This window comes from Sus scrofa, chromosome 12, assembly GCF_000003025.6.
Source record: "Sus scrofa isolate TJ Tabasco breed Duroc chromosome 12, Sscrofa11.1, whole genome shotgun sequence".
NCBI classification, from domain to species: domain Eukaryota; kingdom Metazoa; phylum Chordata; class Mammalia; order Artiodactyla; family Suidae; genus Sus; species Sus scrofa.
Genome location: NC_010454.4, coordinates 33828414 through 33850173, shown reverse-complemented (window position 1 = coordinate 33850173; position 21760 = coordinate 33828414). Strand labels below are relative to the sequence as shown.

Below are 21760 nucleotides of genomic sequence, written 5' to 3'. Positions count from 1 at the left end.
ACACTGATGACAGAAATCAAAGATGACACAAACAGATGGAAAGACATATCATGCTCTTGGATTAGAAGAATCAAGATTGTCAAAATGACTATACCACCCAAGGCAATCTACAGATTCAATGCAATGCCTGTCAAATTACCAAGGACATTTTTCACAGAACTAGAACAAAATATTTTAAAGTTTGTTTGGAAGCATAAAAGACCCAGAATAGCCAAAGCCACCCTGAGAAAGAAAAATGGAGCTGGAGGAATCAGGCTCCCTGACTTCAGACTATACTACAAAGTTACTGTCATCAAAACTGTATGGTACTGGCCCAAAGACAGAAATATAGATCAGTGGGACAGGATAGAAAGCCCAGAATTAAACCCATGCACCTACAGTCAACTAATCTATGACTAAGGAGGCAAGACTATACAATGGAGAAAAGACAGTCCCTTCAATAAGCGGTGCTGGGAAAACTGGACTGCCACATGGAAAAGAATGAAATGAGAACACTCCCTAACACCATACAGCAAAATAAGCTCAAAATGGATGAAAGACTAATTATAAGACCAGAACTATGAAACTCTTAGAGGAAAACATAGGCCAAACACTCTCTGACATAAACCACAGCAATATCTTCTCAGATCCACCTCCTAGAGTAATGACGGTAAAAACAAAAATAAACCAAATGGCACTAAATTAAACCTAAAAGTTTCCGCACAGCAAAGGAACCCTAAACAAAACGAAAAGACAACCCACGGAATGGGAGAAAATAGTTGCAGATGAAGCGACTGTCAAGGGATTAATCTCCAAAATTTATAAACACCTTCTCCTGCTCAATACAAAAAAACAAACACCGCCATCAAAAAATGGGCAGAAGATCTAAACAGACAATTCTCCAAAGAATACATACGGATGGCCAAAAACACATGAAAAGGTGTTCAACATCACTCATTATTAGAGAGATGCAAATCAAAACCACATTACACCAGCCAGAATGGCATCATCAAAAAGTCTACACACAATAAGTGCTGGAGAGGGCCTGGAGAAAAGGGAACCCTATTACACTGTTGGTGGGATTGTAAGTTGGTGCAACCACTGTGGAAAACAGGATGGAGATTCCTCAGTAAACTAAAAATAGAATTATTTGCTCTAAGAGCCTCTGCATTCTTGATGTGGGTCGGACCTCCACAGAGAGGGAGGAATCCAATGAGCTGCCTTTGCTCTCAGCCAGAGCTAGTGGTTTCTTTTCTTTCTTTCTTCTTTTCGCTTTTTAGGGCATATGGAAGTTCCCAGGCTAGGGGCTGAATAAGAGCTGCACAGCCACAGCAACTTGGGATCCGAGCCTCGTCTGCAACCTACACCACAGCTCACAGCCTTAACCCATTGAGCAAGGCTGGGGATCGAACCTACATCCTCAGGGATACGAGTTGGGTTCTTCAGCTGCTGAGTCACACTGGGAACTGGTCTAGTGGTTTAGAATTGGCAGAAGGGCTGGTCTGGGGATGGGGCAAGTGACTTAGAGTGGTGGCTTTGTTGTTGTGCCACCAGGAAAGACGAGTCTCAAAAAGCAGGGCGAGGAAGCAGCTCCAGCCAGTGAGGGCCTTGCCTCCACTTGAGCTTGATAGGCTGAGTCTCACCTGGATGCTGGGGTCTCCTAGAAACCAAAGTCCTCTGCAGTGGGGGGGGGGCAGACACCCCCACCCCCACCCTCTCACTCCAGGACCAGGGCCCAAAAGCACAGCCCAAGGGGGAACCCCACCATCGTTGCTCTTGGTCAGAAACACAATTAATAGCTTCGATCGTTGACTGTCTTTACAAAAAGATTGTTGTGGGGCCGTTTTTAGTGCACTGTCTTCCCTCGGATGGCTGTGTGGTAACTGGAAACAGGCGCTGAAGAGGTGAAATTATAGAGGCGCCTAATATGCCAAGGCCATCACTGTGGGGAGTTTTCCTTCATAATCTAAGTATGTCCTTTTCCCCAGAGCCTTTACTTAAATATTTTGTCAGCGCCCCAAGCCAGCCAGCAGGCAAGCTCCATCCCTGAGCCCTCTGGGAGAACGGGAGGGGGGTTATTAGGAGAAACGCCTCTCCCCTCACGCTCCTTAAAATAACATGTCCTGAACACCAAACGGGTGTGCGGTGTGGGAGGGCTAAGGCGATTGCAGTTCCGGGGGCAGTTCAGCACCGAGGGAGACGGCACTTTCTGGAACGCTGACAATCCGCTGACTTAGCTGCGCTGGTTATGGACCTGAACGTTTAGAAGAAATATTCCAGGAAAAGAGGAATATTGCTCTGCTGTTTCAGCCCATTAACTCTGACCAAAATTGGGGCTGCTTCTCTCTCATCAGGGAATCAGGGACTCTGCATGCCTGAGACACTGTGGATCTCCCCTGTTCCCCATCCCCAATAGGGGACCTGCTGCCAGAAGGGTGGGCGCAGAGTGAACACCCCTGCCCAGGGCTGCAGGGGACCAGCCACATGCCGTGGAGCCTGTCCTCAGTCTCATACCCTCTGGGCAAGGCCCCCCTTTGGTAAACCAGACCTTACAGGATCCACAGGGACTTAGTTGTGACGCAGAAGTGAGCTGGGAGGTGCTGGCATTACTGAACTCATTCCAAACACGTTGAGCATCGGAGTCAGGGGCGGGAGGGAAACAGAGATTGGGCTGGAGGGCAGAGGCCCAGGATACCACCAGGATGTCTTAGGAGAAGCCTCCAGCTCCTGAGGGACTCCCTGATTTTTTCGGGGACATTCTGGGTAGAGGCAACATGACTCAGTTCAGAGTAAAGTGGGAAAGATACATAGGGTACCAACTTCCTCCCTTTCCGGAGGGTGCCTCCAGCTGAGAGCACAAGCTCCCCACCCTCACTGGCCCGAAGCCCCCACTCCAGCCCCGGAACATGCACAGCCAGGAAGTCCCCCAGGGGCCCAGCAGCCTGCCCCTCACCTTAGTGAGCAGGATGGGAGGGACCACTTGCTATTCCTTTGCCTTGCTTATCAATGTGGGTGCTCCTCAGGCAGGGACAAGGGATGCTATTTTATCTATGAGGGACCCTCGCCATCCCCACGGTGGGGTCTATACTCCAGACACGGTGGACAAGTCTCTCCTGTGACATGGGTCCAATCACACACCCCACATACCCACCCTAGAAGGTGGCCTTGGCAATGAACGTTGTGAACACCAACTCGGGGGTAGGCACCAGACATCCATCTGGAGGACTGACATAGAAGCTGTGTTATAGCAGTGCCGTGGGGGAGGATCTCAAGCTATTGAAACTGGACAGGTGGAAGAACCTTGTAGGTGGTAAAACACAATAAAGATATGAAGCTCGGAAGATAAAGGCAGGAACCATCACTCATGGGGAGTCACATCCTAGAGGAGTTTTCCTCCCGGAAGTGAGCCAACCTGTCCCTTGGGAGATCCATCATATGACCTTTGCCCCCAGAGGGCCACGTGGGCCAGGACGCCGTGCTGTTCCAGGAAGCCATGCCCTCCCTTCCAGTACCCAGAGGCTGATGTGTTGCGACCAGCCTGTTCTGCTTCACAGCCCCACAGCCCTCGTCTGCCCCCTCAAGGAAGATCTATTTTTGCATTTCTAACTGCTGTCCCAGGGCAATAATGAGATGCCACTGCTTCAATATTACATGGCAGCTTCCCTGTAGCTTCTGGAGGAAGGGGAAATGAGCTACGGCGAGCAAAGCAGGCTAAATACAGTTGGTAATTGAAAAAGTGGCCAAGGAAATCAGGAGGGGAAAAGCAAGCAACTCAGACCTAAACGGATTATCAATCATTTCCTTTTAGGGCAAGCTCCACTGCAACTTAATCAATTGCCATTGCTTCCCAAATTCAATCAGAAAACTGATACTGTGGGGAAGAAGGGGGAAGGGGGAGATAAATGGCAAATGTTTGCCATCGCGTTCTCGACGGAGACTGGACAACGTCCCACGTTCAATTCCAATCCAGTCCTGACTTTATCAGCCTAAAAGAATTTTACAAGCAACGAAACTCAGATCACGTGTTCCCATTAGGACCAAGGATGCAAAGCGTCTCAGGCTGGTCTTCAGGCTCCACGGAGACCTGGGTTTAATAGTCACAGCAGGGGGTGTGGGACTCTAAGCGGAGCTCAGGCAGGGTAGTTGTGGGACCTTGGGATGTCCAAGGTCCTGAGTCCCTTGACTTCCAATGGCGGTGGAGTCTGTTGCCATGGCAACCTGGTGAGGAAAGACTCTCTCACCCCTCCAGTTAATAAACACGTACCAAGTACCAATTACATCCCAGGTACTAGGGACCCCAAGAGGATCAGAACCCGGTCTCCTACTCATAGTTCCCGGGGTGGGGGTGGAGGCAGGGGGGCCGTGTGAGCAGACGATGCAGAGTGGGGAGAAGACTGGTGTGGGTCTGGCTGAGTCCTGCAGGGCCCTGGAATTTGTCAAAGGAAAGGTGGGTAGGGATTAATGTGTCCACAAACTGAGGGAGCCCCTGGTGATTGAGAAACTGCAGGGGACATACTAAGCAGACAGCCCAGGCTGACAGGGAGTGGAGTGACAGACAAGGCTCGGTCAACTGGCACCCTGGAGGCCACACTGAGGTGCTCGGCTGGAAAGCCACAGACTTGGCACCATCAGAATCACAGTTCAGAAAGATCCCTCTGAATGGATCCAGATCGGCGTGGGCCTGGAGGCAGGAGTCCCCTGAGAGTCACTGCAGATACCAGGGAGACAGGGGACAGAGGCAGACAGCAGGGCGTGATGGCAGACACAGGGGATGGCGGATGCAGAGGTGGGTATGTAGAGACTGGCCAGATGTGCAGGAGGCGGAGTCCAGGACAAAGCCTCGTGCTTGGCTTGAACAGCCAGGCACCGTTACCCAGGAGAGGGTCAGTGCGGCCGCCTGGCCATCTCAAGCAAGCCACCTGCCTCCCCAGCCAGCCGTACTTCTCACCTAAGACACACACGAGAAGCCTAAGCCTCTGCAAGGAGTTCGACACAGTGTACAAATACCCGGAGGGAAGGAGCAGGAGAGCAAGCCCTGGATTCCCTGGGAAGTCTCAGGGGGTCAGGCAGAAGATGCCAGCAGGGGCTGCAGGAGCTGCTCAGGACCCAGGAATGAGGTTCTCAGCAGCGGGCAGGGATGGCTGCAAGGAGGGCTGCAAAGATACCGTCCAGGGGCTGAAAGCCCAGGCTTGACAGCCACTCCTGGGATCTGCCCCCTGGCTGGCTCTGTCCCTAGGGACGAGTTCCTTAACCCCTCTGTCTCTTTATCTGAAAAACTGGCACAGGAGTTCCCATGGTGGCTCAGTGGTTAATGAATCCGACTAGGAACCATGAGGTTTCGGGTTTGATCCCTGGCCTTGCTCAGTGGGTTAAGGATCCGGCGTTGCTGTGAGCTGTGGTGTAGGTTGCAGACGTGGCTTGGATCCCGCATTGCTATGGCTCTGGCATAGGCTTGGCAGTTACAGCTCTGATTAGACCCCTAGCCTGGGAACCTCCATATGCTGAGGGAGCGGCCTTAAAAAAGGCACAAAGATAAATAAATAAATAAATAAATAAATAAATAAATAAATAAATAATGAAAAACTGGCACAATAACAGCTAGGCTGCACGGGGTCAGCAGGTGCAGCGAGACAAAGCAAGGAAAACGCACAGCCCAGCACCCGGGCTCAGGGAGTATTTCTGCTCCAGTTCCTTTTCACCTCTCATCACTGCTAACCATGGGCACATCCCAGACAGAAGGCAGGTGGAGAATGTTCGCTCATATCCTTCAACACCAAGGAGGCAGGAAACAGAGCTTTTTAACGCTTTCCGAGTGAGGGAACACACGTGGTGACGCCTAACTGAGAGGGAGAAACCAGGAAGGCGTCTCAGGCTGGTCCAGCCTCACCAGAGCAATGGCAGCAGATGCTGGTGGCTCTTAGCAGCGATGCTGCTTCGGCACTTGATGGAGGGTGACATTGCAAGCAACAAGGCACTCCAGTAATGCTCCGTAAAACTATAAATTTACTTTGAGAGCACCAAGTCTAATTACCTCGCCAAGACTCTCTGCATTTTTAAGAACCTTTTTTTTTTTTTAACCTCCTTAAACTCTTGATCATAAGGACTCTTGTTAGCAATACTCAGCGTCCTTCTTGTTTCGCCTGTTGCCGTGGCAACAAAGCAGTATTTACCAGCCTTTCCAAGCTGGTACATCTTTATTAGCACCCGGATCCCATGAGGAGCAGGAAGCAGTGCAGAGGTTTAAAGAGCATTAATCCCCTTAAGCTTTGCAAACCTCTCTAGTTAGGGAGCCTGTTAGGGGGGAAATTGAGGTCTCTGCCATTTTCAGGGCCCTACTAGAATCGTTAAGCCTCCATGAAGCACCGGACCGAAAAAAACTTATCTCTCTGGAGCTTCACTTTAAGTTTCTTCCTCTCTTGAAAAAGACAAACTTGTGGGCTGCCTGTGCTTCACAAGAAAAGTTTGCTCCGCATCCATCAGAGAAGGGCCGCCGGCTCTTTCCTCTGCGCCTCTCTGACCGCGCTGCTCTCTTGCGATAAACACCGACGTTCAAACACCCTGTTATCTCTCGGCCAGAAGGAGGGACGGCCACAAAGGCCCACCGGCCAAGCCAACCAGGCACCCTCCTCTCTGTCCCTCCGTGATGAGAACCAACAGATGATTCTGAGCTGAGATAGATTTCCAGACGTATTAAAAAAAAAAAAAAAAAAAAAAAAAAAAAAACCAACCGCAGAAAGCAGCTCGAGAAAGCACCCCACCTCTCAGCCTCCCTAGGAAGGGTTTTCAAAGTCAGCACCAGCGCCGAAGTGGGGAAGGGGAGGGAGGAGAAAGAGTTTCTTCATATCATTTAAAAGCAGGTCAATGTCTCAATCCCCCTCCTACCAAACACATGTCTTTTTCATCTTCATCTCAGCCTAGAAAATCAAACCCCAGCTAGGGCTCCAGGAAGACCTGTGGCTGAGTTTTGAAAAACCGCACAAGTGAAAGATGATACCAACATTCATTTTTGGCTTCGCGAACGGCTTGCAAATGGCTAATTTTGAGCTGGCCGTGCCCAGACATCTTCTACCGCCCCCGTCCAGTGTTCTGTGCCCATCAGGGCTCCTTAACTGAGAACAGAGCCATTAAGAACTTGGTCTTGGGGGAGGGTGCTGGCGGGGGGGGGGGAGAAGGCGGGGGCACATGAAAGGTCACCATTTCAACCTGGAACTTCTGATGCCTTTTTTGAATCTACCAGGAATCTCCCATTATGCCTAAGGAAGCTCAGAATTAAGACAAAAATAAGAAGCCATTGGGATCCTTTTTCTTTTCTGTTTTTTTGGTGGGATAGATTTCTTTCAAAGACCAGGATCAGCCTCTCCAAAGAGAGGACTCCCCAGCCCCAAGCTGCGTCAGCACCAAAAATGGGAGAGTTTGCTTCCTCGACTCCACGAAGGCTGAGTGGTCCAGCGGTCCCGTGATGATCGAGTTATTTACACCTGACATCATCCCCATGTTTTCTACACGTACTTGAGGTGTCTTTCAATGCTCAAGCACGCACAGCACTGGGCAGGAAAAACACGAATCCAAGCTGTAAAAGATGCGCTCTCTAGACAAGAACGAGGGTCAACCATGGCAAAGCTCAGAGCTGGAGGATCTGAAGGCTTGTATCTGCTCCTGGCTATAGAAAAACGGGGAGCCCTAAGGTTCTCTATGGACCTGAGGAAAGACACAAGACTGTCTCTAACCCAGAGAGTCGTCACTGGGCCACACGGCTTAAAGCAGACCCGCAAGGCTCAGTGAAGCCGATCAGTCAAGACCTCCAGAGATGGAGGTAGGATCAGACTGGTGACACCTCTAGCATCTGGCCTGATTCCTTCAGGCTTCGGCTCAGAGCACCCCAGGGGCCAAGATCCAGGGTCTTTTGCAGCAGAGGGGGTCGAGTTGGGGGGCCAGGTGGGGGTGCTGGCCAGCCTCCCTGCTCAGAGACACAAAGCAGGCAGACAGCCAAGCTGGGCTTCCCAGGACCCTCTCAGGAAGGGAGTGAGGAATTACAGACCCGTGAACATGACTCTGAACTTTAATTAAACTGCTGCGACTCCTCCATGGGTTATGCAGGTTATTCTGGTATCAGCAATAAACCACAGAGGAAGTGAGGAGGACAGCACCCCGGTCTCGGGGCAGCACAGGGGGGAAGACCTGCTGAAGGTCACATGGCCTGGGTCCTGGGTCCTGGGCACCCTCCATAAAGCCCCTCTGTGCAAATGGAGTGAAGGAGTCGGTCCATCTGGAAGCAGAAGGATCTGAGTGTGGGCATCACTGCAGCCACATGGTGAGGGGAGGCTGGGGCGGGATGAGGCTTGGAGGGACCCACCTGCTGCTTAGAGGACCAGTCAAGTGTGTAAAACCACCTCCCAGCCAACCCTCGGCCCCCCGCAGAGGACGTCACTGATTCCAGCCCTCATGTCTGTGATCCCTTTAAAGCCTTTCCAGTCCAGTCAGAAGCTTCTCTACCAAAGAGCCAACTGGGTTGTCTTATTAACCTTCACCCCTGCTCTGAAAGCTAAGCTTTCAGCAGTGGGTGGGGGAAGGGAGGTGGGTCATGATGGTGGGGGAGGGGAGGGTCCCGTGCACATGGGTGCATATGGGGAGGGACAGACAGCAACCAGCCTGCTTCACGCATCCGACTTCCACCCTTGGCCACACACTGGTTTCCGATCCCATGCCACCTCGTGCAGAGCTGCAGCCAATCCGCCTTTTCCAGCCTCCGATCTCCCCCGCGACCCCTGCCCCTGGGATCTGCTGCACCAGCAGGCCCTTGCCCTCCGTGCAGGAAGCAGTGAAGCTCACACTGGGTCGTGGCCAATTGGCTTCTCCAGCCCAGGAGTCAGAGGACGGCTTGTCTCTCAATGGCAGACAAACTGGAAGGAAGAACTCGGGATGCAGCCCGGACGGGAGCAGACAGCCCTTGTACGTATAGACACGGGTTCAGCCTAAAAGGAGGAGGCTGGATCCAGTCTGAGAGGCTGCTCCCTTCGAGCCCCCCCCCCCAATGGCTTACCTCCAGGCACCCAAAGAGGAGGATCTTGTTTCTTCTCAGTTCATGGTTTGCAAAAACCCTGGTGGCATTACAGAAGTGAGCCATTATGTGAGTTTTAAATCACTCTGAATAAACCAACCAAGAATGCTTTCCAAAAAAAAAAAAAAAAAAAAAAAAAAAATCACCGGAAAAGGTCATTCATGAGACAAATAACCCTTCTCTTTAATCAGTATAATAAACACATTTTAATTATATCTTCCAAGAGCATTCCCCCCCCTTCCCCATCAATGTTTAGTCTTTGATTTAATAGAAAAATTCGGTGAGAGGAGGTCAAGGGGGGGAAAGACGTCTGCGGTGTGAATTTAATCAGGTGAGAGACAGAGGGATGCGTGTGTGCAGACCTTGGATGTGCAAACTCCCTCACTCCGCTCCAAGCCTTCCTAGGAAAAGGGAAAGAGCTCCCGAGTCTCCCTCTTCCTGCGGCCGAAATTTCCAAAATTTTCCGGCTGGGCTTCAAATATATCGCAGAGAGAGAGAGAGGTGAAAACAAGAGAAGGAAAGTAAGACAAAAGGACAGAGGAAGAATTTGGATTTCTGCTTAACTTTCAATTCTGTTCCCCACCTTCCTTTTGGAAGAGAAAAAGGACAAAGACAGAGGAAGAAAAAAAAAATTAGAGAAGAAAAGGGTGGGAAAGAGACATCATGTTCTTTTCCTCTGACCCAAAAAAACCCAAACCTTTGCTATTTTAAACAATGAAAAGCACAGTGTGTGAGGAACAGCTTGCATACAGCTGAAGCCGGCATTATTTACCTCCGGTTCCTATACTAACTTTTCCTTCTTAAGCACTTTTGCAACAAATGAGAAGAAAAAGAGTAAAAGACTTAAAATAGGTGCATATCAAGGAGACTGTGCTTGTTATGAAGTTTGCCCTGATGCCCTCCCTCCCCAGAGGCCTTGCCAGCTACGGCTTCTAGCCGCCAGCCACTTATCAAATCCAGGTCTAAAGACAAGTCTGCAAACCCTTCCCCTGCAAATTTCCTGCGGCGTTTATTTTCCATCCTGTTCAGATTTCTCCTAATTGACTCACAAAAGACAAGTTTGAGGCTGGGTCAGCGGGAGGAGGCAGGCCAGCCTCCTTCTCGCTCAGGGGTGACCTCAGCTAGTAAAGTTGCTGCTGCTGCTCCTGTGCCAGCATCAACCTGCCTCTATTCCCAGGTCTCAATTGACCCACGAACGGACAGTCTCCAAGCCTAACTCCTTTCTCCACTCAGCCGATCCTTATGCAACAGCTAAAATGTCTTTGACTACAGATGCCCAGCTCCTGAACACAAATACAGGAGCCTGCCATCAAACAAATCCCATTCTCCACCTCACACTGACTGTGTGACCTTGGTCATGTTACTTAACCTCTCTGAGTATCCATCCCACATCAGGCAAATGGAGTGGCTAGGTGGTAAATAAAATATTCGAGATACATGAAGAAGCCTCAGCAGTGCCTAATAATGACTGTGTCATCACCCACCCATTTACCACCCATTTATCCAATTAAAAAATAGGATCCGGTGTTGCCGCGAGGGGTGTAGGTCAAAAACACGGCTCGGATCTGGCCTTACTGTGGCGTAGGCCTGCAGCTGTAGCTCTGATTAGACCCCTAACCTGGGAACTCCATATGCCTCAGGTACGGCCCTAAAAGGACAAAAGACAAAAAAATATATATATATATTTTTAACATATATAAAATATATATATTTATAAATATCATATATATATATATATATATATGATCCACTCAGCCCCTATTCTTTTTTTTTTTTTTTTTGTCTTTTTGCCATTTCTTGGGCCGCTCCTGCGGCATATGGAGGTTCCCAGGCTAGGGGTCCAATCGGAGCTGTAGCCACCGGCCTACACCACAGCCACAGCAATGAAGGATCCGAGCTGCGTCTGCGACCTACACCACAGCTTACGGCAACGCCAGATCCTTAACCCACTGAGCAAGCCAGGGATCAAACCTGCAACCTCATAGTTCCTAGTCGGATTCGTTAACCACTGCGCCACGATGGGAACTCCAGCCCCTAATTCTTACAGGCGCGTGGGTGTTACAGCTGAGGATGGGGCGAAGGTGGGGTGAAAAGGCAGCAAAGAGTGATCACAACACGAGGGCCGTGGTGGTGAAGACTCTCAAAAGTGACGGGATACTAGAATTCCTTCTCCAAACACTCAACCGGGACTTTCTTCACTGGATGGAAGCTCACGCCGTGCACTGTGCAACTAAACTCACCCATTGCAAAAGGGAGGAGAACCTAGTTTCCCAGAACAGTGACCCGCATAACAGGCCACATCTTAGATGACACCATGCACGACCAGGTGCTTCATACGTGCTTTTGAACAATGGCCTCTGGGACAGTCAGAAGCCTGGGGTCGAGGCGTGGGCAGGCAGCTTCCAGGGCTGGAGGGAGGAGAAACTATATTGCAGTTTTGGTGGGAGGTGTTTTTTTTTGTTTTTTTTTTTTTTTAATTTAGGGAATAAGGAGAAGAAGAGTAAGGAGAAAACACAACCACAAAACATGCTGTGTGACCCGGGAGGACCCCTCCAGGTGAAGGTGTGGAAGTGAAATTTAGGGACAGTCACTCTCCCTGCCCCCCGCCCACGCCAACCTTCTTTGGCTCTCCTGTTTACAGCGCGCCATACCACAAATCTTTATTTCTTGTCACCCACTGGCCTGAGCTGTCCCCACTCCCTGTTTCTCCCAGACAAGTTAATAAGATGGAAGGCTCCCCAGAGGCCTGGAGCCGGCGAACATTATCACTTGGAAGCAAGGCAGAAATCCTGACACATCGGAAATGACTTCAAGCCTATTAATTACCCTTTCTTCTTTGGCAGATCTTTTGAAAGAAAGCTTGACAAATTGAAAGGAAGGCTAGCACTGCCTCTCCGCCCCAATTAGGCCCCACTCCCACCCCAGTAAGGCGAATCTGATTTTTTTTTTTATAACCAATTAATTTGTCAGAGTGGCACCCACCCCAGGGAGCCCCACCTTTGATGCGCCTGGTTAGGCACACAAAGGGTGACCCCCTTTTTAGGGGCTACGTGTGTGAAATCTAAGATCCAGCGGGAGCTGGAGGCAGGGAGGGGTCAGGGCTTAGGGCCTCTGTCTTCCTACGACAGTCACAGTGAACCCAGACCCTGGCACATACTCTGGAGAACGATGCTGGTAGCAAAAAGCATTCACCAGGTCTCTGGTCCCTGCTGCAGCAGATGCAAGGATGCTTGATTCTTAAATGCAGCATCTTTCCTGAGACTCCCTGGCTGACTTACCAACAGAGAAGCACAGGTGGCCTTTTAATGCTAGGAAAACGGGAGCGTCGAGGGACCAATCACTCCATCTTTTGCTGCCCTGACAACATCTACTCAGGGTTCCCCTGAGCTCATCCCTTCCTTAGTGAGGTTTATGCAAAAAAAAAAAAAAAAAAAAAAAAAAAAAAAACACACACAAAACAAAAAACCAAAAACCGATTGGCTGGATTATTTTAATTCTTCAGAGACCTCTTCTTTGGTGCACTTTTGGTACATCCCTCTAGTCAATCACCACGTGGATTCTAACGGGAATTTCCAGCAGAACTGTTGACTTTCTTCCTGAACGATGGTCCCTCCACCCAAGAAGACCCCCTGTTATTGAAAAGCACCACCACACCCTCAGCTGCTCAACCCAAGAACCTGTGGTCGGCCCTAATTTCTCCTTCCCCACCACCAACCATCAGAACCATCTTGGGTCTCATCTGGATCTCACGGCCCCTCCTCTCCCCACCCCCACCGCAGCCCCAGCCCAAGACGCCATCCGCTCTCATCGCACTTCTGCAAGGAACCCCAACTGGCCCTCCTGCCTCCAGAAGTGCAGCCCTGTCACCTTTCCTCGGTTCAGGAGCCAGTGGATCTCCCAAGAGTAGATCACACGTCTCTGTCCCGTCTCACCTCCTTCCAATGGCTCCCGTACGCCTTGGCCAGCTCACAAACCTTCTGCAATCCGGCCCCACCTCGACCACTCTCCCTCTCTGCCGCTGGCCTCTCCCTGTCCATCAATCAGGCCCCACGGGTTCCCACATCAGGGCCTCTGCACTTGCTGTTTTTTCCTTGCCTTTCCCCCAGTTCTCTGCCTCCCAGTGAAAATGCCACTCCTTGGTGAGGCCACTGCCACCCACCTACCTCAACAGACCCCAGGCCCCATCACCAACAGCATCCAGTTTATCTTCTTCGAGCCCTTGGCAGCCCCTGAAAATTACATGATCCAGGTTCCTTCTCCCCAAGAAGGGGAGCTCAGAAGAGCAGGCATTTGGCCTGCCTTGTTCCCTGCCGTACCGCTAGAACTAGAACCGCAGTTCCTGGACCTCAGAGGATGCCCAGCCCGTGGCGGTCACAGGACCAGAGCATGAAGCCCAAGAGTCTCAAACACGGACAGGCTTCTGTTGTACAGTTTGGGGGGGGGCTGTCACTCTACCCCTGGCCAACCTGGGGAAACCCACAGTAAACATGGCTGGATCAGTGCACCTCAGCCCCCCAAATACCAATAAATTCAAGCTGGAATCTACCCACCGCCTCACCATCCTTGGCGAGCACCGCTCCTGTCTCTGCAGGTTCCACACAGCCTTCCAAGGGGACCCTGAATCTGACTCTCTAAGCCTGAGTTTGATAAAGGCAAGGCCACCCACCAGGGCTCTATTTTTCTGATGCACGCCCCTCCCCCCATATCTCATTTTAAACTCTAAATCTTTAAGCCATTACCCAGGAAATCATCATTAAATCACTTGTTCGTTTTTATTAGTGTCGCTGTAATTAAAGAGAATCATATTTCCAAAATCTTCAGCCGCACTTATCAAAACCCACCCTCCAACCAATCAATTAGTATTACAATAACCGCGTTCCCTGGTTGCTGCCGCTATTAGCATTTTGATTGAATGCCTGTTGAAAAGTGACTGGTAACAGAAGATTGTGTTCAGAAAGTAATGTTTCTTTATTCGTTACCACCCAACCTTGTCTGGTTGTCTCGGGTCTCGACTCAAAAGCGACAAGACAGTTTCCAAAAGCAGTCATTTTGGTGGCGGATTATATTTTCACGAGGGGTGCAATCGACGGGGCATAATGGTTCCAGCGTCGCCGGCTACACACAGGGGCCTCCCACCAACTGTGGCCTAGGTGCTCGGTGCTCGGCAGCTGCACCTGGACCGCAGGGGCCCTGATGGGCCGATGATAATGCATCCCCTCTGTGGCCATATCCTCCCTGCTCCAAAAATCTAGGCGGTGACTGGCAGGTCCTCACACGTGACACTCGGAAGACTGAGAATAATGTCCAAGCCAGGTAAGCCGGTGGGCACTGTGATTTCTACAAAAGATCATCACCATTGCACACCCCCCTCTCTGCCAGGCACTTGGGAAACCTGTTAATCTAACCTAAGTTCTCCAATCATCGTCATCAGAGCAGCAGTCAGTAAAGAGGCAGGTTAACAAGCTCCATTATGGGGACAGAATAGCTATCTTCTCCCCGCAGAGGAATTAAAGACAAGAAGTCACTAAATCACTATACTAGAATTTAAAAGACCTGCTGCTTCGACAGCTCTCTTTGCTGATACCCCCCACCCCGGGCCCCGCCTCACCCATCACTGATGCCTTCCGTGGCTAAATGGAGATCTCCAGACACGCAAGGCAGCCACACCAACACAGAATTTTTATCACACGGTCCCATCTTACACGAGGCAAGTCAGCTACAGCAGCTCTGCAATTGGAGGAGATCCTGCTTCGACTTGTCTTATTTAAGCAGAGTAGTGTAGGGAACAGAAGAGGGATGTAGGAGTTAGGAAAAGCATGCGTTGCGGGGTATAAATATAGAGGTGCTTAAATGCCATCCATTCATCCATCCATCTATCCAGTTTCAATCCACAGCACAGGTATGCCTGAGTTTCATCTTCACGGCAGATGACCCTTGGCCCAATGAACCCTCTCACTGCTGTCTTCACATGACTCACATGCAATAGTGAGGGACACGGACAAGGCTATATTAATGCTCTAGTTAGGGAGAAAAAAAAAAAAAGCTTCCAGAAATCAGGGGAAAAAAGCACCCCATGGTTCCTTTAAAAATGTTTCCTTTCTCTAAACTTCGTCTCCTTTTTCTCCCCCCAACTCTTGTTTTTCCCCTGGCTGCCAGCCAAGATTTTATAATAGTGCCAGGTAGCAATTTCATTTTTAAAATGCTCTTATCAAGGATTTAAGGGGACAGATAAGAACGGCACAGTAAATCATCAGAAAGGAGTGTACTGTGAGGCATAGCATTTTACAAATCAAAACAGTTAACGAAATGAAAAGGCAAGGACACGGAAACAAAGTAAGTTTAAGCATCGTCTGAAAGGGGGAGGGGAGAGGCCAAATGAAATAGAAAGATCATTCTTTAGATGTCCAAGCTCCCTCTGGTAATGATCTTGGCATATTCGCTAAGAATTGCACGAACAGTCCAATTTCCTTTTTAAAATAGGATGTTTTTAGAAGGCATATATATTGTCAAACCATTACACACACTTAACTGGGGGCTTTCATCAGAGTCATCTGACCTGCAAGCATGTGTTGCTAATATCACTGCTTTATTATTTATCAAATCAATTTCTTCATGGAATGACTAATAACCCAGTCACAGCTGCTCTCCCTCTTCCCACCCCAGCTGCTGCCGCCCTGGCAGCGGCAAGATTTGCTAAGCTACCTGCGGTGCCTCACCAGCCCATTGCCCCCCCAACCCCCGACATCTTGCTAAAGAACCCTTTTAAAAAAAAAAGAAGGAAAAAGGGATGGACTCAGGAGGTACCATTTAGGATTTAAACCACTTTGTGACCAGCCACTTATACTACCCAGGAAAAGTGAATACTGCTAATTGACCAGGCTAGGGCACAAGTCTTTATTTTGCCAGGGGATTTTAATTATAGTCCCATCATAAAGGAACCAAACAGCTAAAATAAAAATAGAGGGAGGTAACTACTTTCCTACTTTGATCCTTTATAACATCTTTGATTCCAGTCTTTTTTTTTTTTTTTTTTTTTTTTTTTTTGGTCTTTTTAGGACCACACCCGAGGCATGTGGAAGTTCCCAGGCTAGGGGTGGAATCAGAGCTGCAGCCGCTAGCCTACGACAAAGCCACAGCAATGTCAGATCCGAGCTGCATCTGCGACCTACACCACAGCTCACGGCAATGCTGGATCCTTAACCCATTGAACAAGGCCAGCAGGGATCAAACCCACGTCCTCATGGATGCCAGTCAGATTTGTTTCCGCTGAGCCACGACAGCAACTCCTAGTCCGTTTTCTGGAAACCAACCAAGGACCACATCCAATTCAAACACGCACAACAGCCTCCTTCCATCGCCACCGCCACCACCCCCGCACCCCCGTCAGCTGTGATGAAACCCAAGGGCGGTAACGCCTGAAAACAGTCATTAAGATACCGTTTACTCTAACTTTTAATATATGCTCACTAATCTCTCCTGGAGCCTACCTGAAAATTCACAATAAATAAAAACATGCAATTAGATGATTTCCCATCTGCCAAGGAATGATTCAATTGTCCATTGGAAACAAGTGTTCTAAAAATACATAAAGGGAAATTATTAGGTATTGTTGATACATATTTCTGTTGTAAAACAGGATTAGCACGATGGGCAAAATACAAAGCCTCTCGTGTAAATCTTACCCATTTTTAAAAAGGTAAGACATCATGGGGGAGGGAGCAAATTAAACCATAATTTTCAGACTACGTTTCCTTATTGTCACTCAGAAAAATTGCCAGGTGTTTCCAGAGTAGTTTATACATAAATATACTAGCTGAATCAGGAAATCTTTCCAGGGCAAATGAATCAACTTAATTAAAAGAAGACTTAAGATGCCAAGCCTAGTGATTTTGGAAGTGGGGAGAAAATTGAGGAATCCGTCCGTAACACCTTTCACACCAGCGTTTCATTTTTATTTATCTATTTTATTTTGCTGTTGTGGTTGTGTTTTAGGACTGCAGCTGCTGCCCCATGCCACAGCCACAGCAATGGGGGATCCAAGCTGTGTCTGAGACCTACACCACAGGTCACGGCAATGCTGGATCCTTAACCCACTGAGCAAGGCCAGGGATCGAATCCACATCCTCATGGATCCTAGTCGGGATGGTTACTGCTGAGCCATAACGGGAACTCCCTGCACGAGCCTTTTAAATCCTGGTACCGACCCCAGGCTGGAACACGCCTTCTCACCAGCCCACCAGGCATCATAGGTTTGGAGTGCAGGACGGATCCTTTTTTAAAAAACTGAACTGATATTTTCAGTCTTTTATCCAGATCAGCTGTAATGGGCAATTACGGTAACACCAAGGGCACTTTTCCTCTCTTGAGAAAGAAAAAACTCCCATCAGTTTGCTGGGTAACTGATCTCTTCCTGAGGTGCTGGAGAAACAGAAGTGTTCCAGAACCATCTCTTCAGTTCTCCAAAGCCCTCTCTGGAAGACGCTGTGGCTCCGACACCATCCTCCCGCCAAGACCGCTGCAGCTCCCTCTTGCAAGGGCAGGTCTCAGCTGGGGTGGGGGAAAGCACCCAGCGAAGCCGTGGAGACGGCTCGCCCTCAATCGTTGCCCAAATGAGACCATGGACCGAGATGAGGAGGGTGAGCCCAGCCACCCCCTTGTCATGTGTTAACACTGTCTGCCAAGCAGGAGACACAGAGAAGAATCAAATCCTCACGCGAATAACACAATCATCAGGAACCGAGAGGTGCCATAAAGGACTCAGGCGGGAGCACAGACGCAGCTGGGAGCCGACCTTGTCTGCGGGTCCGGCAAGATCTCCCCGGGGAAAGGGCATTTAAGCCCAGGCCTGAAAGCCGAGAAGGAGTTGGCTGGGAATGAGAGACAGACTGTTCCTGGCAGCCCAGGGAACAGCCTGTGCGGGCGGCCCTGTTAGGGAAGTGCCAGGCTGCAGGGAGCATGGCTGGGGCAAAGCTGGAGAAGGGAGAGACTCCGCAGCCCAGCGGGAGCATTTTAGGGCTCATCTGCACAGTGCTGGGAAAACAGCAAAGTGGGGTTTTTATTGGGGGGGGGTATAACTAGGCTTACAGCCAGCACAGTGGAATGGGAGTTAAACATGCCTCCCACTCCCCATATCCATCACTGGAGGCCACCACCCTTCCTGGGCTTATGCACCAGGCAGGGCACAAGCCAAGGAGGACCCTCTACCCTGCTGTCCAGATGGCCAGACGCATGGCGGGGTCACAGGCCCAGTCTAAAAAGCTGCCTTTTAAAAGCTTTTCAAGCTGGACGGCTCCTGGGAGATCACGTGACCGGGGGTTCCCAGACCTGACGGCACATCCACTTCCAGCTGGGGGAACCTGAAAGTTATCTGTGCCAGGGCTCCCACCCTGAGTCTCACTTAATTGATCTTGGAGGGGGGTGGGCGTGGGCAGACACTGGTGTGTTTTAAAAACTCCCCGGGTGATTGTAATGTGCATCCAGGGCTGAAAACCGCTGATGCAGTCCAGACCTGCCACGTGACAGCAATCGCTCATCTTCTGGGCATCTAATGCTGGGCTGTAGGATGACTTATGTCACCTAGACCTTGCTGGCCAACCCGTCTCCCAGTGAAGAAACCAAAGCTGGCCACAGGAGCTACAGAGCTCTTTGGGTTATGGGTAAAAGTCTAAACTCCAACAGAAGGAGCAGAAGGGGAAGGGCTGGACTTTGGGCAAGTTCCCTCCTCTGCTTGCTGGTGCAGCCACAACAGCATCCGAGCACATTTTCAGCCTCTAACTACTTCCGACGGGCTGTCTGGGTCCACCCACCACCATTCTACTCAGTGAACACACAGCTGCTGGGTGTGATACGGGAGGGAGCCCGGGGCTGGTGAAAGACACAAAACAGGGGCCACTGTTGCTTCTGTATCTATTCTGGGTCCAGGATGGATGATGTCACCTCCAGCGGCAGCGGAAAGCAGAGTCATGAATCATCCATGAACCTGCCCAGCCTCCGAGATAATAAATCCGACGTCGGCACCATGCGCTTTGCAGATCTGGTGCAGAGGCGCCGGCTCCGCCTGGGGTGCCGGAACACAGGCACCAGCGCTGGAAACATCCAGAGAGAAGGAGGCGCTTTCAACTATTCCCTGCGATCAAGATGGGGTGGCAAGTTGAGGAAGAAATTTCAAGTCTGTAGGAAGTGCTCGAAGGCACACAACTTTGATCACCGTAAAACCATGACAGTTGTTTCTTCGCACTGTTGGCTTTGCCAACCAAACCCAGGGATTAAGAGAAGCACTTCCGCACAGGGGCTGAAACTATTAATTACTGTTGTGCCCACCGGCAGCCTCAGCCCCAAGACTTTGTAGGTGTTACCCATTTTGACCCTCAGCTGCATTAATTTTGTTCAGAAACTCACTCTAGGATTGAATTTGGCAAATGTTCCTGCCTGGAAGGGTTGCTGGGACAACATAAAGAAATCAAGAAGTCTGTTTGGCAGGGTTTTGAAGTTTAGTGGTTGTCTCACTGTGTTTTCTGTCTTATTTTTTTCTAGGGTGGAAGTCGGGGCAGGAATGTAAGGATGGCAAGGTTTTTTATTACCGTACATATGAGCTCCCCTGGTCTCTCTCTCTCCATCTGTCTCTCTCTCTCTGCCCTTATTTTTATTTCCCTAAATAGCCAAGTTGAATGGACCAGCTGGGAACACTAGTCTACTGCGTATGGTGTGCATACTTGGAGTCAGGGGCTCTGAGACAACTCCTGAGTGTATTGGTAATTCCTTGGCTTATAAAGAAAAATGACTGAGCTCGGAAGACTACAAATTCAACATTATGCCTCAGGGTTCTTCCAGTCTCTCTCTCTCTCTCCCCACCAAAAAGTATCTGCAACACCCTAAGGTCAACTTCATGGTCTTTGGCCAAATTGGACCTGGGCAAGCCGGGAACTCTATCAGGATCTGGTGGCGCCTTCTCAGTTAGGTAGAAGGTCTTTTCTCTAATTTCTCTTCACATAATTTTGCAGAGGGAGCAGCTGTGACATGGACAGGAGCCTGCAGGGAGAAAAGGCTGTGCCCGCCCACTGTGACTGCAGGCCGCTGGTGAGCAGGGGACGCGCCCATCAGGAAGCGCGGCTTTGTCCTCTGTGCCAGGTTCCTAGGGCTGCTGTAACAAAGCCCCACCAACCGGGGGGCTTAAAACAACAGCTGTTTATTCTCTTTCTCTTAGCTTCTCTTGGCTTACAGGTGCACACTCCCGTCTCTGCCTCCATGGCATGTGACATGTCCCCGTGTGCCTCCCTTCGCGAGTGAGCTAACTTCTTCCCATATAACTTGATTACATCTGCAAAGACCCTATTTCCACCCAAGGTCACATGCTGAGATACTAGGGGTTCGGGCTTCCACACAACTTTTGGGGGGATACAACTCAACCCACAATACAGGGGAAAACCCAACAGCATGTGCCAATAGCTCTCTAGAGTATTATCATTTTCTGCAATCAGCAGGCTTTAGCCTTCATTCCTCAAGGAGGGACAGCAACAGTATTCTTTTTATTTATTTGTTTATTTATTTTTTGATTTTTGGTAGCGCAGGAGGCATGTGGAAGTTGGAAGTTCCTGGGACAGGGTTTGAACCCATGCCACGGCTGTAACCAGAGCCATGGTAGTGACAACACTGGATCTTTAACTGGCTGAGCCACCAGGGAACTCCCAACAGTATTATTTTTTTTTAATTTTATGGCACACTCCCGCATATGGAAGTCCCAGACTAGGGGTCGAATGGGAGCTGCAGCTGCCGGCCTATGCCACAGCCTTGGCAACGCCAACTCCAAGCCTGGCCTGCAACCTACACCACAACTTGTGGCAACAATGGATCCTTAACCCACTGAGCGAGGCCAGGAACTGAAGCTGCATCCTCATGGAAATGAGTAGGTTCCTAACCGACTGAGCCACAACGGGAACTCCCCAAAAGTATTCTTATTAGTAGTAACAGTAGTTATTATGTCAGTGATAAAGTTAACATATGCAGATAATATAAACATCAGACACTTCACATAAATTCTTCCTCTTAAACCTCAAAGCAAGTCCATCAGTTAATAACATTCCCCATTTAACAGATGAGAAAACTGAGAGGTTGAGAGAAGTTCAATAACTTGCCCAACATCACAAAGCTGGTTAGAGGTGGCACTGGGATTTGAACCCAGGAGTGTGACAGGACACCAGGGCTCTCACCCCTTTGCCACCTGGCCCAGACACCTCACCAACTTCCCTACTCTTTAAGCTTTAAGCAACGAGGACCCCGGAGGATGCTACATTGTGTAAGGTCCCCATATATTGAGCATCATCACTTGGGATAGGAAAATGCATTTCACTTTCCTGTCTTTAATTAAAAAGACTTTGAAATGTTGGAACAAAGGGTCTCCCTGTTCTGACCTCTCTCACCTCTGGTCTGGGATAAACTCAAGCAAACTGGGCTTCTTTTTAGCCCGGGGCCAGTCTGGCTAGTCTATTAATAGCACGTTGTCTGGGAAGAGCAGAAACTACTAAGACAATTCTCATCTATCTACCCGTCTCTCTGTTTATGGAAAGAAAAAGACAGAGGCGACTTACAGGCAAAGGATTCTGGGCGGCATATATAATCCAGACTTGATGGGCGCCCCCGGATCCCCTTTTCCTGGCAGGGCAGAAAACCCATGAGGCAGGACCCATCTCTCACTCGGCAAAGTGTGAGATGCCACATGTGGTACCA

The 21760-nt window shown here is 49.8% G+C and overlaps 1 protein-coding gene and 2 long non-coding RNA genes across 16 annotated transcripts in view; all 3 read right to left on the bottom strand.

The window, feature by feature from the left end:
- Window positions 1-21760, bottom strand: part of MSI2 (RNA-binding protein Musashi homolog 2-like) — a 437683-nt gene that overhangs the window by 124672 nt on the left and 291251 nt on the right.
- On the bottom strand, window positions 1259-10660 carry LOC110256169. Its single transcript, XR_002337447.1, has 2 exons — window positions 9020-10660; window positions 1259-8245 (listed from the first exon to the last, which is right to left on the bottom strand). It is a non-coding gene; the product is annotated as an uncharacterized LOC110256169 (long non-coding RNA).
- On the bottom strand, window positions 13791-16097 carry LOC110256168. Its single transcript, XR_002337446.1, has 2 exons — window positions 14646-16097; window positions 13791-14374 (listed from the first exon to the last, which is right to left on the bottom strand). It is a non-coding gene; the product is annotated as an uncharacterized LOC110256168 (long non-coding RNA).